The sequence below is a fragment of the Mus caroli genome, unplaced genomic scaffold, assembly GCF_978045245.1.
Source record: "Mus caroli unplaced genomic scaffold, Mus_caroli_1 scaffold_2, whole genome shotgun sequence".
NCBI classification, from domain to species: Eukaryota; Metazoa; Chordata; class Mammalia; order Rodentia; family Muridae; genus Mus; species Mus caroli.
The window spans coordinates 17,427,872-17,442,427 of record NW_028227257.1 but is presented as its reverse complement, the minus strand read 5'-3'; the positions used below and the strand labels follow the sequence as shown (position 1 = coordinate 17,442,427).

The following is a 14,556-nucleotide window of genomic DNA, read 5'->3' as shown; positions in this document are numbered from 1 at the left end:
GCTCACAAGCAAAAACTCATCTAATTGGAATATGGGATATATTTTAGTTCACTAAAAAAAAAAAAAGTTGTTTTCAGCTTATAACAATTTGATAATGTGTTATTTCAAGGGCAAGAGGTAAAAAGGAGAAGCCCAGAGTGGCTGTACTTGCTCTTGGACCTTAGTCAGCTGGTTGGAAGGCTCACCCTCTGCTGCCACTGTTGTGTTTCATAGGGGACATCTACATGACAGTAAAGGGTGGATGTCCTACCACTCAGGCTTTATAGACCCACTACCTTCTCTCACATGCTTCCTCAGGCTAGCTCCTGGCACACTCACCTTCCTGATGCTCAGAATGACACATGAGTTAGTTACCCTTGGTGCCTGCAAAATGGAACCCATGGAAGAGCTCTCCATACCAAGCCAGACTCATACGTTGAACAACTCTCCCATCCTTCCGTGTGTGAGAGGGACTTAACATTTCAGAATGTGCCATGCTGAATAACGTATCTGGGGCTTCTTTCTAGTCTGATGTCCCCCTGCCTGTGACGGTAGGTTCCTTTGTGGATGTAGTAGTCATCTTTCATCTTCCCTTTGTCCCTTGGCTCACAGCAGTGAGCTATCTGGTGAGGGGATGTGGATAGAAGTGACTATCTCTAGGGTTTTAAAGCACTGCAAGCCCAGATGTGCTAAGCTCCTACTAAACTCAGGCCCTGATGCTCAATGTCAGAGTAATACTGTCAGGGAGACTAAAAAGCAAGGTCCTCTGCACTCAGACTTCAGGCTGTGTGACACAGAGGAAATCTAAGCTCTCTGGCCTTGGTAGTGACAGTGACGGCATATCTACCTCATGCCTTGCAGGGGTACGGGCAGGTTCAAGGAGGTAAGTTCACAAGTATATTCTTAGCCCTTCCCAAAACCTCTCACTACTTCCCAATGTGGCAATAGTATCTTTGGTGAACAGGTGGTGAAGAGATTTAGAGCAGTCGAGCAAATTGTGCTAGGCCACCCAGCACGCAAATGAATGGATCTGGGTCCAAAGTCAGATGAACCTTGAAAACAAAGCCAGCTCTTGCTCCATTTGCAGCTTAGGGACTTAGCAATGTAGAACTAGCCTGTAGCTTTCTCACAATACCACCAATTTGTTAAATTTAATTAGAAATAAGCCTCTCACATTTGTACAGAGTGTTTTACGGTTTATAACCATTCCTTTATAGACATATTTGACCCTAAGGGGAAGGCACTTTTAATTGTGTAAATTTTATGCAGTTTAGTGAATCAAAAATAAAACATTTATAGTGACCTATAATTTCAATATCTGAGTGTGTGTATGTGTGTGTGTGTGCGCACACGTGCAAGCATGCCTGTGTAAACAGTTATACTGAAAACATATTAAGGAGTTTTCAGCAACTTAGACCTTTCATCTCAAAATTAGCCAAGCTATGCCAACCCATTGTTCAACTCTGCAAGAGATATGCACAGAGCATTGGACCTTGAGCCTGGAGCAAGTCAATTGCTTTGTATCAAGCACAACATGACTGCAGTCTGACCAGGCATATTATGCCTGAACTCTCCATTGCTTTGGATGGGGATGCTGAGGCAGGAGGATGCCAAGTATAAAATCAGTTTGGGTTATAGAGTTAATTTGTAGTGAGATACTGTCTCAAACACACACACACACACACACACACACACACACACACACAAAACAAAAACAAAAAAAAAGCCAAAAAACAAAACAACAACAAAAGGTATAATGACTAATCTTAATTGTCAACTTGACTGACTACATCCAGAATCAAATAAAACCTATGTACCTGGGCGTATCTCAGAATGGGCAGATGTACCATTCCCTGAGTGGATCACCTAAATTGGGGAGACACATCCCAAATATTGATCATGTGAGGTCAGAAGACCCACCTACACCTGGGCCACACCTCTGATGAGAACTCACATAATGGGACCTGGATAAAAAGAAACCTTTGCTTTTTGCCTGCTTGCCTCCACTACTGCTGTCCAGGTCATCTCTCCTGTGGCTGAGGCATTCCTTTGCTGGTATTAGAACCTATGGCTTAAGGATTCCAAAGGGACCATTGGCCAGTGGCTCTGTAAGAATTCTCTGGGGACTCTACCACCAAATCAGGACAGCTCAAACATCCACTTTCATGGACAGAATAACTCGTGTATTCTTGGCCTGTCTACCAGGAGACAGCCACTGTTAGATTGCTTGGGCTTCAGCCTGCGAGTTGCTTTTATAAATATCCTTTTAATATGTATGCATTCAATCAGGTCTGTTCCTTTAGAGATAACTAATACATAAGGGGGATGGAAATCTAGTTCAGAGGAAGAGTATGTGCCTAGTACATGCAAATCCATATGTTCAATAATCGGCACTGAGAAAAAGAAAAACTTTGATATCTGTGTTGTGATGTGGGAGAGGGAACATGGGAGATGAAAATCTAATCTCTGTGTGCTGACTTTCCAGGTTCAGGAATAGTTGGATTCATTTGCTAAGCAAACTCTTGCTTGTTCCATCAAGCACCAAGACATGCACTGAGGAAGAAGAAGCACTGTGTTCATGGAGCTCTGGGTGAGTGGAGGAATGGCCCCATCTATGGTCGGCTAGTCCTGCTAAGAGCTGGGAAAACTGTCAATGTAGAAACACAGCCTTTACCTCAAAGGGAAAAAAAGATCATTTATTTTGGTGTCAAATATGAATGACCAGAACTCCAGAATACAGATAAAGTTTATCTCAAATATTGTGTCCTAACATATAAGCTGCTTCTTGAAGCTATTATAGTTACAAAACAGGACAAAGTAAAATAATGAAGACATTCTCTAAATACAAGTGTGGGGAGACCAGGTAGCCAGGTTATAACAAGGAGGGGAAATCTCTAAGACAGGACTGGGTTGCTATCTGATGACACTATTTGAGTGTGGCTGGTGGAAGCTAGTGATCTCTTAGTACATCCCAAGGGGTCTCATGTGAGTCACGAGGACGATGCAGACAGTGAGATAGGTAATGAGTGGCTATAAAGAGGAAATCTAACATAGACTGGCTCTAATTCTGCAGCTTTCCAATGCTATAATCATAGATGTTTCTAATCAGCCAATCAACCATATAAAAATCTTTATCATAGATGTGGCTTTTTGTTCTTCTTCTGGAAACTATAGTTAAAAGGAAGGGTTCAAACTCCTAGGCTGGTATGATGGAGGGCCCTGTAGTCTGGTTATCTCTGGCAGGATACAGCGTGGGGTTATCTTCTATACTTCATAATTCTCTCAGATAAATTACTCCACATTGGGACAGTGTTTACATATGTAGTTTTTAAATTCATATTCATTTTCACGTGCAAGGGTGATTTGCCTACATGTGTGTCTGTGTACCATGTGCATATTTGGTACTGGAAGAGGCCAGAATTGGATCCCCTGTGACTAGAATTACAGACAGTTGTGAACCACCATAAAGAAGCCAGGAACCAAACCATGGTCTCCCAGAAGAGCATTTTTGTAAGCTGAATTGTTCATCTTATGGCTTGAATACTATCATTGGGAATGTGGTTCGTACAACCTAGCAGAAAATTGTACTGTGTGCATGTTCCACACATTATTTAAGTATTTTCCTATTGTGTTTCTGTTACGTGATTTGCAAGTTTTTGCCCTTATAAATAATGCAGCAATGGCCTCGATGTAGAACTCTTTCTGCGAGTTCTGATTATTATTATTTTTTTTTTAGAAAAAAATTAGGGAACTCTCCTCAGCACCAGTGCCAGTCAGCCTACCTGCAGAACCTCCTGTTTGATGTGCCAGGCTGGGTTGGTACCTATAGGGAACTTCCCCTTTCCTGAGGAGAAGGGAAGGGGTTTGTGAGGGTGTGACTAAGAGGAGAGGAGGGAGGGCGTCTGTGATGGGGATGTAAAGTGAATACATAAACTAATTAATTAATGAAGAAAAAATAATGTTATAAAGAGGAGTTCACTTTGTTGTTTCTTCACCATGCTGGTTATTATTAATCAAGACACAGACTCTTGTAATATTACAGGTAAAAGAAACCATTTAATTAACTGCAACACTGGACATTTTATTGGGTATTTCAGCATTCTTATCTGTGTATGTGCACGTGTGGTGCATATAGATGTGCATGCGTGTGTGTATGTGTGTGTGTGTGTGCACGTGCAGATGTGTGTGCATGTGCATGTATGTAGGACAGTGGTTGACATGAGGCATATTCCTCAATTGTTCTTCACCTTAATATTTGAGACAGTGACTCACTGAACTGATTCAGCTAAGCTGGCTGGCTAAGGAGCTCTAAGAGTGCGTCTTTCTCCACCCTACACAGTGCTGGTGTTAAAGATGGGCATCATCAGTACTCTAGGACTTTACGTGGTTCTGGGAATCTACCCCTCATTCTTGCATAGTAGACACTTCACCTACTAACTCATCGCCAAGCCTTGCCCCTTTGACATTTTCATTGCATGGATCTGTTTGTGCCATTCATCTGTTTATCTATCAACATGATCACATTTTAGTGACCACAGCACTTTCTACAGGGGTATTTGCCCTTGGTTCTCATTTTGCCGCAGCTTTTCCTGTAGCCTCTTAACCCATTTGATTTGTGAGTACTGTCAGTATCCACCACAGACATCCCTTGGCCTTCATCTTTTCCTGAATAGTGAACTTTATAAGCACAATCTTGATGGTGCTTCTGCTTACATTTAAGGAAATGAGCCTCCTGCCTAATAAAAGAACATCCCTTCTTTATTTTCTCTTACTTATTACCTTCATCTATACTTTTGAGTGTCTAATCTATCTGTAATTTATTTAGTATATCATGCTACATACCAAAAATTCCATTTCCCAAATTATTTATATTACATGCTATTTATTAAGCATGTGCAATTTATTAAGAACTTACACAATCAGATAAATCTCTAAACACTGTTTCTCCATAGATTGTATTCTATGGAGGGCTTTAATTATTATAGTGATTATAAATACTTTTATCTCAGAGAAATCTCCTCCTCCTGCTATTTTTTAAGTGGTCTGGATTACTCCCCCTGGCTATTATTTCTGATCAATTTTTAAATTGCTTTGTTAAGTTCCAAAAAGAATCACATTAGGAGTTTGATTGCAAATTATATTAAACCTATAAATTAATTTGGGAACAGTGATATCTTCACAGTACTAAATTTGCTAACCCAGTGGCATGATATATGGCTCCATTTATTCCAGTCTTGTTTAATTGTCCTCAATAACATTTCAGAGGTGTGTGTATTTTCATACAGATTCTGAGCCTTTCTTACTTTATTCATAAGCATTTATATTTTAATTGTGTTTGGGAATATGATATATTTCATTTTATTTTTGTATCACTTACTACTGGCATGTAACTATTGATTTTTATTTATTTGCTTGGTCCAACTACAAGACTGAAATACATTAGTATTTCTACTAGTTTTTTCTCCCTTTTTTTTAAAGTTTGCTTTAGTCTCTTGGGCTTTGAGACTATAAGAACATTTTCCACTTGAAATAAGAAAGCGCCTTCCCATTGCCAGCTCACTAAGGATTCTGATCAGTAATGAAGGGTGAATTTCTTTCAAATTACTTCCCAGCCTCTCCTGAGAGGATCATATGGTTTTATCCTCTGACCACTAGAAAGAAATATCATACCAGTAGTTTTTCTGATATCTCACCATATTCTGAGAGAAGCCCCACTTGGCCATGGTATATGATGCTTTGATAACCACACTGAATTCTGAGGCTAACATTAGACAGCTTGGTAGCTCCTGATCTTAGTTTTGTTGTTAATTTGACAGGATCTAGAATCACTTGGGAGATGAGGATGTAGATATCCCCTGTGATAATTGATGTGTAAGGACCATAATAATCAGGTCCATTGTGGTTATGGGAATCCTTGACTGTAGCCAATCACAGGGGATTGAGTAGCAGTTTTCCCCACCCCCACCTGTGACTACCAATGTGATGGAAGAAGTTGCTTCAGGCTCCTGCTGCCTTAACCTCCCCTCCATGATGCACTGTGTCTTTGAACCATAAGCCAAACTAAGCCTTCCTTTGCTTAGGTTGTTTCTTAAAAGTTGTTGTTTTAATTTTTCTAATTTATTTTCTGTGTGTTCACACAATTCACAGGCCAGAGGGCAACTTGTGGCAATTGTGATTCTCACCTTCTACCATTTGAGCCCCGGGGAATGAACGTAGGTGTGAGAGTTGGCAGCAAGGGGCTTATACTGGCCCCTCCTGCAGGGTTTGGCAGGTGTTTGACCACAACAGCAGGAAGGAAGTCAAGACATCACTACATATTAAAGGTTCAATTCCTGGCTCTGCCAGTTGGGCAGATGTGTGACTGTGGTCATGTTATCTGTCTCATAGCCACTGGAAGAAATTATAACTGCCCTGAAGGCTGTGGCAAGAATTTCAAGCTACCCACTGCCAACCTCATGCTATGCAAGCTACAGACGTCAGATATTCATGATGACAGACACTGTTTGCTTTAGAACAACCATCCATCCGCTGTATTTATTACCTTAAGCTTTTAGAGCTTCAGGAGTAATTGACCCCAACTTTAATATAGATAGGGGCTGTTTTCATTGAATTATCTTGATACATAAATAGTATTAGCTCTTGTCTTAATTAAGGTTTTACTGCTGTGAAGAGACACCATGAACAAGGTAACTCATATAAAGGCAAACATTTAGTTGGGGCTGGCTTACAGTTTCAGAGGTTCAGTCCACTGTCATCATGGTGGGAAGCATGGCAGCTTCAAGGCAGACATGCTGATGGAGAAGAAGCTGAGAGTTTTACATCTTGATCCATATGTAGCCAGGAGAAGACTCTCTTGAATTCTAGGAGCCTTCAAAGCCCACTTACAGGTGACACACTTCCTCCAACAAGGCCACACTTATTCCAACAAGGCCAAACCTCCTAATAGTGTTACTTCCCATGGGACAAGCATACTCACAGGACCACACAGCTCTCATTACCATTGTGTTTGTGTGTGTGTGTGTGTGTGTGTTTGTGTGTATGTATTGTGTCTGTGTCTCTGTGTGACTGTCTATGTGGCTGTGTGGCTCAGTTTTTCCTCAGATCTGAACCTTTAGGATTGAGAGAGATTGGGGTAGAATTGGTCAACTTCTCCTTGTGCTTCAGCTTCTAGGAAGCCCCAAGCCCCTAGAGAGGAGAGGCTGGCAGGAGTATGTAAGTGTGGGAGAATGCAGAATGATGCTCTTGTTGTTGTTGCCCTGGAATTTGCTTTATGACCACTAATGAGCAGATTTAAAAAGATGGCATTCTGCAGAGAAGAGCAAGGTACCACCAGCCATCCTTTCCAGAGGTTGCAAGGAGGTACCCAGTTGGACCCTCACCACACCCTCCCAACACCATACTCTTTATACAATATGCAGTGGGAGTAGGGGGAAGAAAGTATCTGCGATTATGAAGTGTGGGTTTTAAGAGAAAGGGCTGTAACCTTACAGCCACCTCTTTCATAAACCAAGGAAGGAAGGCTCCAAGGCAGCATGTGATGGAAGAGGAGAGGAGTCTGCAAGAAGAGAAGATAGACCTCTTGGACCCCGGAGAAGACACCTTTTGGTTCTCATGGAGGCTCTAGAAATGATGAAATAGCAGGCCATGGTTCTATACCACAAGTGAAGAGGGCAGTATAGGAACACTAGAGAAAACAAAGAGAGATGACATAACCAATCCTTTCCTCTTTCTGAGGAAACAATGGTCATAATATATGTTTTGTAGTTGTCTCTAGTCTGAGTTTGCATTGTATCAGCAGCAATGTCCCTTTGAGCATGCTGTGGCATGTATGAAGTTTTTGTCACTGATCTTTAAAATCTGTTGATTCTATTATTTCATTTTGGATGGGATGAGGATTTGATATTTTTTCATTGGCTAACCTTGCCATGTTCCCTTAAGCTTTCTGGATGATTTCACCTGACTATAGAGCAGGACCACAGTGAGGAAGAGATTGTATATTCATAATAACATTCACTCAGAAGGTAGTTCAATGCCCTGAGCCAAATTATGCCACATCTGCTCCCTGACATATACACACCATCACATTACAGATGGTTCAGCAAAGCTTATAGCAATGAAAAGAGAAAAGAAAAGAAAAAAAGAAAAGGTCCCAGGGCATAGTGAAATGAACTTGTCCTATTTTTGAAGACACTTAAGTATTTTTTGCCTTTCTCACTCTGCTCTGATGCAGAATTGTTCTCTAGAATGAAAGACCTTTCTACACTGACCCTAGTGTCCTCTTTGAGAAAAGAGACCCCTGAAGATGCTATCTTTAGGGTTTCAGGACTCTCCTTGACCCTTTCTTTCTTAACTGGCAAGGCCTCGTTCTTATGTTCCTCGACCTTCTAGAAGAGAAAGGGATCTAAATGGCACGTGTCTCTACCTTGCCTGGGCCTCTGGACAGAACCCAGAGAAAGACCAATCCCCATCCTCTGCACTCTATCTCCACCATCAGGTACCATCAAAGCTACTCAGAGAGGACCACAGATAACTGCACAGCTACAAGCATCCCATCTTCCCAAAGACATCAGATCTTCTATGTTAAGCACAGTACTACAGAAATGCTCTTATGATAGGATCTATCATGCTCAAGGAACAAAATTAGTCCACGTTTAAAAACCCTCTTTCCAGGTCTGAGATTCCATTCTAATTTATGTTCATCAAAGGCTCTATTAGTGTCTCTGCTAGGCACAGTCCTTACTGAAGCTCTGGGGGTGGGGTGATGTGATATAATCTTCTTTTAATGGAAGAAAAGAAGTGAAGGCATGGAGAGGTGAGGTAATACATCCCTGGTCATCCAGCTAGCAAATGTCCTGCTTGAAATAAAAAACAGATTCTCTTTGGCTCTAAGACCCATATCCTTTTCACTAAATTCTAATGATGACTCTCACTTCATTGAGCTCAGCAATTTGAATTCCTCCATTTTATCCCTCTGGAGAAAAGAGAGAACTAGACACATATCATTTCAAGTAGAAACCCATAAATATGTAAATAAAATATAGCGTGCAATCAGCCCTCAGGTGACGGGAACAGAAAGAGAGCCCTTCAAATCAGCTGCAGAGCAGGCAATTCCAACCACGTGGGTGGAGTGAGTTTCCACTTGGGGAATCGGAACTTTGCTGGACTACGGTGAAGTGGGCTCTCAGGCAAGTGGGTCTTTGATTTATAGGAACCAGCAATCATGTTAGGACGGGACAATCATCCAGCTTACTGAATGGATTGGTGACTATAACAGGGGTGTGAAGAGAGCTGCTTGGGGTCTGGCTTCAGCTGGGATTTGAGAAGCAAGGGGAGAGATTTCAAGAGGAGAAGAGGCACAGCTTAAGGTTCCAACACCCTGATTTTGAGATAACGAGAAATGCTGGCAGACAGCAAAACCAAGGCCTACATGTGGCTGTTGTGGGGAAGTGGATCTTGAGTGACATGTGGTGGAGTCTCTTCTGTGTGGTGCTAGATGATTCTTTCAGGAAACCAGCATGCTGGTGGTGAGGCTGTTAAAACTGATACCTACAGAAGAGATGCCAAGCCAGGCTGAGTCCATATGGTACCTCTTGTTTTTCCCAATTAATGACCTGGGTAACATTTCTCAGTGCCATTGTCTTCAGGGTTCTTTAAAACCTCCAAATGATTCACACAAGAGCCTGCCTCCTAGTCATACTTTTTCTCTTTTCCATATAAGATACTGCTACATAGCCCAGGCTGGCCTTCAACTCATAACTTCCTTTCCACAGTCTCCAGCATGCTGGAGTTACAGATATGCCCCACAATGTCTAACTGCCTGTACTTGGAGCCTAAAGGGTGTGACCCCCAAGATGAATTGTGTGGCAATTAAGTTATCACTGAGTACATAGAGAAAATAGTAATAGCTCAGTTGCTTCACCAGGGAAATGGTCTGTGAGGATAGTGTAGCCTTCCCTTTAGAGTCAAGGTTTAAAGTGAGCTATCTATTATCCAGCATCCCTAACCTCCCATCTCTGCCTAGATGCCTGCTGTGTGGAATATGCTAGAGGAAAACACCCAGTGTTCTAGATAAGAAGGCTACCCAGAATGTAGACTGCACTGTGAGCATCATGTTCAGAAATGGTACTCCCTATGAGAGGAAAAAGAACAAGAGTACATGACCCACAATCTCAATGGGTGCTCATGCTAAAAACAAACAGGCCAGCCTTCTTGTCTGTATGTAACAACTCACAATAATACCATGCATAACACCATCAACAGATAGTGATTGGTTTCATTACAGGCGTCTAAAGAGCATTTTGAGCTTTTCAAAAACACTTTGATATACATCATTGTCTTTGCCCCTAGGCCTTTATCTCAGGGAGGATGATGAATGATTAAAATGAGATAAAGGAACAAAATGATGAATTAAAAATGAATGAAGCATCTTAAGGGGACAGCAAGAAGATGGAGAGAATGAAAAACTGATTTCATCAGTGCTAAGGAGGCTCCTACCTTAATGTCCAGGTGAAGTTGGGGGAGTCCTCATGGACAGAGCTCAGTTTTCTTAAGCTCCAGATGACTATATCCCCATTGGCTGCTATTCATCTTCCCCTAACCACATCCTATTCACTCCTATAGCCATCTTCAGTACTTCCCATCTCAGAATACAGTTCTCCTCTCATGTCTCAGTCGCCTATACCAACAAGCTGGAGATATCACCTTAGATCCCCTTCACCCATCCCCACATTTACAGCTCCTTGGGAATCTGTCTATGGTATAATTAGCTAAAAGTGTGCTCTGAGCTCCTGACTCATTGGTCTGGGACACTCTTCAGATAAACTCCTAAATGTTCCACCCTCAAGTGTAAGTCTCAGCCTTATAATGCCAAGGATCTATCAGGTTGTGACTTGTTATACACAATAGAACAAGAACATACCCTTACTTGCCATCACAGACTTGGTTGCCCTGATATCTTTTTGAAGCTTAGTTATACCTACCCATGGCCAAGCTTCTCCCCTGCCTGTCCTGTCCTGTCCTTTCCAAGCTGGCCTCTTCTACCACTGCCTAGAGCAAAGTTTGGCTCACAGAAGAGAATGAGTAAGTGTTTGGTATAAAAGACAAACACAGCCATTCATTTATAGCTTGTCTCCATAGTTACTACCCAACCCCATACTTGAGAGGACACTTGTGAGCAGAGGAACCACCCCCAACCCAGGGCTAGAGACTCTATCAAATCAGTGGCGGGGAGATCCTTAGAGTCAAGAGACTTGGCTTTAAGCACTTACACACTGTGTAGCCTTGAGCCAATTATCTGAGTCTCAGTATTCCCCTTGTCTACCTCTCAGAGCTGACTTAAAGATGAAGTTACACAGTCAGTGGGTCTGCCCCCAGAGGGCAAGCCAATGCACCACAGTTTGTGTGTGACTCTGTGTGAGTTAGGGCTTCTGATTGCCAGCCCTCACTCTTGTACTTTCCTATTCATTGGGTACAGAGAGATTAGGACTGGATCTACTTAATTCTTAACTAATTAAGAACTTAATCTTTTTTGGTTACTGTGACACAATATTATAGAATATGTTATTTATAAACAACAGAACCTTTGTTTGCACAGTGCTGGGAAAGGGCTGACTGTTGGCTCACAGACCAGTCTTCTCATTGTGCCTGCATATGGTGAATGAGCATGAATGTTGGGGCCTCTTTCACATGGTACAAATCTACCTATAACCAAGTCACTCCAAAAGGCTCCATATCCTACACCATCCTAGGGAGACCTAGGGTTCAACTTAAGAACTGAGGTAACAAAAGTGTCCAGTCTCTAGCAACACTGATGCTACTGGTCCAGGAACCCCACACTGAGACACACTGCTCCAGATGCCTCTATGGACATTGCTCACCCCATTCTCACAAAGTACACTATTTTAACACTCAAACTTCATTTTTATATCTTACCCTTTTTTTAAAAAAGTGTCTAGAATATCTACCAAGTCTGTAAATTCCTCTGGGCAGAAATTATACTTTCCACACTCTGCACACCCTCATTTTCTGTTTTGCAAAATAATGAGTACATTTCCAGTGTGATTAATAATAGAATAGGGAGAGGGGAGAAAACTCCCAATACCAACGGTAATAAAGAACATCTACAAATGGATATCAGCCCTGGATTCTCTGAAAAATTAATTATGAAGCAAAGAACATTCTACCATCAGTGGTGATGGGAAAAAAGATTATTTTCTTTATGACACATTTTGTAGAATATAGGCTATTTGAGCTTTAAGCCTAACTTACTTAAACACCAACATTTCTGGAAATACAATACCACAAACAACATTTCAACTCATAATTTTTATAGTGATAGTCAGACCACTGTGTCTGTCACATGTAAAGTCCTTTCTACAGTCGTGGCAACTGTTTGCAATAGGTTATAAATTTTTATTGAGATGATCATCTCGCAATTGAATTTCTAACTGCATTATATGATCATGAGCAAATAAGCCCACAGGGGCTTTGAAAGTGCTTTGAATATCATTTCTAAAGATCAGAACCCCCTCCAAAGCCTTACATTTACCTTGTGGAAAAAGGGGAAGTCTTGTCAACAGGTTCAAATCAATTATTTTTATGGATGACTATTATAGTGCAGAGCTGAGTTAAGGTATTATCCGGCTTAATAATGTACCCTTATGTCCTCTGAAAGCAGTCAGCTTCGTAATCAGGTTTCAATGAGGAATTTTACCAAAGACCAGTTTAGAGAAATCGTTGGGAAAATGGACTCTCTGTTCATCATAGTTGTTCAATAACTTTCCAAGGAGTAAGTCTGAGCCATGAGATGTTGGAGCTCCTTGGCTTTCACACTATTGGATGCACTCCTGAGATGCCTAAGATTAGCCACTGTCAACTCAGCCACTCAAATCGGTTCACAAACAACTGGAAACTCAAGTTTGCTCCTAAACAATTGATCAATGAGGGAACAATGTAAGCACAGAGCACATGCTACATCTGCCCATCTGTGACTGTGCTGACCAAAGACAGAAGTGAAGTAAAAAACCTAAGCCACACAGAAACACACACACCACCACCTGACTAATTCCTCAGTTCACCACATTGTAAGACACATCCATTTGTACCTAGAGGTTCCTTTCCATCTAGTTCAGATGTCCTTTTCCTGCTATCCAGTTACTCACAGGCTGAAACCCCCTACCACTTGTATAAAAGCAAATAACAAGCTGTTCCTGAGATGTTGGCTATCTGCATTATAGTGTTTTGCATGTTCTGATCCACTTGATGTCTAAAATTGTGCTCTCCTGCGTATGTGTTACTAAGGATACAGGGGGTACCTCTACCCCTACATTTCCTCCTAAGCCCTGTGGTCTTTATTGTATGATGCACCAAAGGCCAACAAGTTTAGGGACACAGCTGTCAAATTATAACAGGCCAGAGGCAGCATACTCAGATGTATTCCATGTTTCTATACCTACAGATTGTTCACTTCCACCTCAGAAACATCTTTGGTGCATTTTCCCTCAGAAGTCTGTGCTGCATGCTTCACTAAGCCCCATGCCACAGCAGCACAGCAGCCCTGAGCTTGGGTTATCAGCAGCACACACCTCTCTACTCATCATGGAGTAAGGAATGATCCAAAGCTCTGGAACCCAAAACCCAAGTCCAGAACCTGACTGGACCACTGGCCAATTCACCGAGCTTTGTATAAAGTTAGAAAATACCATCTCTCTCCCTTTGTGTATATATGGGACAAAAGTACTTTCAGGGAATGGTATTTGAGGGTGATAAGAAGATAATGGGAGTTTTAGAAAAATGAACATCAGTCTCCCTTAATTTCATAACTTCCATTCAGAGATCCAATCTTAGTCAACAGGCAAAGCCAAAAGGCCTCATAGATAGAGTTGTACACACCCTAGTCACACCCACAGCCAGCAGCTCTTAACCAGGAACAGCTGGAAAACAACTGGAGTCAGAAACCCTCAGGTAAAGGAGAATCCAGAGGCCCCTAGTACCAAGTCAGACTCGTAAGCAGAAACCAGCATCCCCTAGAGTATTTGGAGTTAGGTAGTTCTCAGGGACCAAGACAATTTCAGAATCAGCTCTGAGACACTGTCAGAGCCAGAAAACTGTAAAGAAATAGCTGGAAGTAGGATCTCCTCAGAGACAAAAGTAGAACCAGGATCCACCAGAGAAATGACCAGATCCAGTTTGTTTGGTCCTGGGCCAAGCAAACCATACATGTTAGATACACAAATGGAACCAGAAGCCTGCAGGGATGTAGTCTACATGGGGACTTTTGGACAGTCAGAGGCAAAATCTCTCAGTGACACCAAACTAAGACCCCCCTCAAAGACATGCAAATGGCACCAGGATTCCTCAACATGATGGAGCCAATATCCCATCAGAAATACTTTCAACATGATGAGCATCTCCATTAACCAACCAGAGGCAGAAGGTTCTCAGAATCATAGCCAGAACTGAGAGTGTCTCTCAAGTCTGAGCAAACCCTTAATTGTCTTTCCATAAAAGGAAGCAAGCAGATACACACCAAAGAAACTAGGAATGACCTATGCCCAAAAGGCAAGAGGAGGGCCAGTC

At 41.9% G+C, this 14,556-nt stretch overlaps 1 protein-coding gene across 12 annotated transcripts in view; it reads right to left on the bottom strand.

The window, feature by feature from the left end:
* Ptprt (protein tyrosine phosphatase receptor type T) overlaps window positions 1–14,556 on the bottom strand; it is a 1,119,809-nt gene that overhangs the window by 601,412 nt on the left and 503,841 nt on the right. The gene's annotated exons all lie outside the window — the stretch shown is intronic.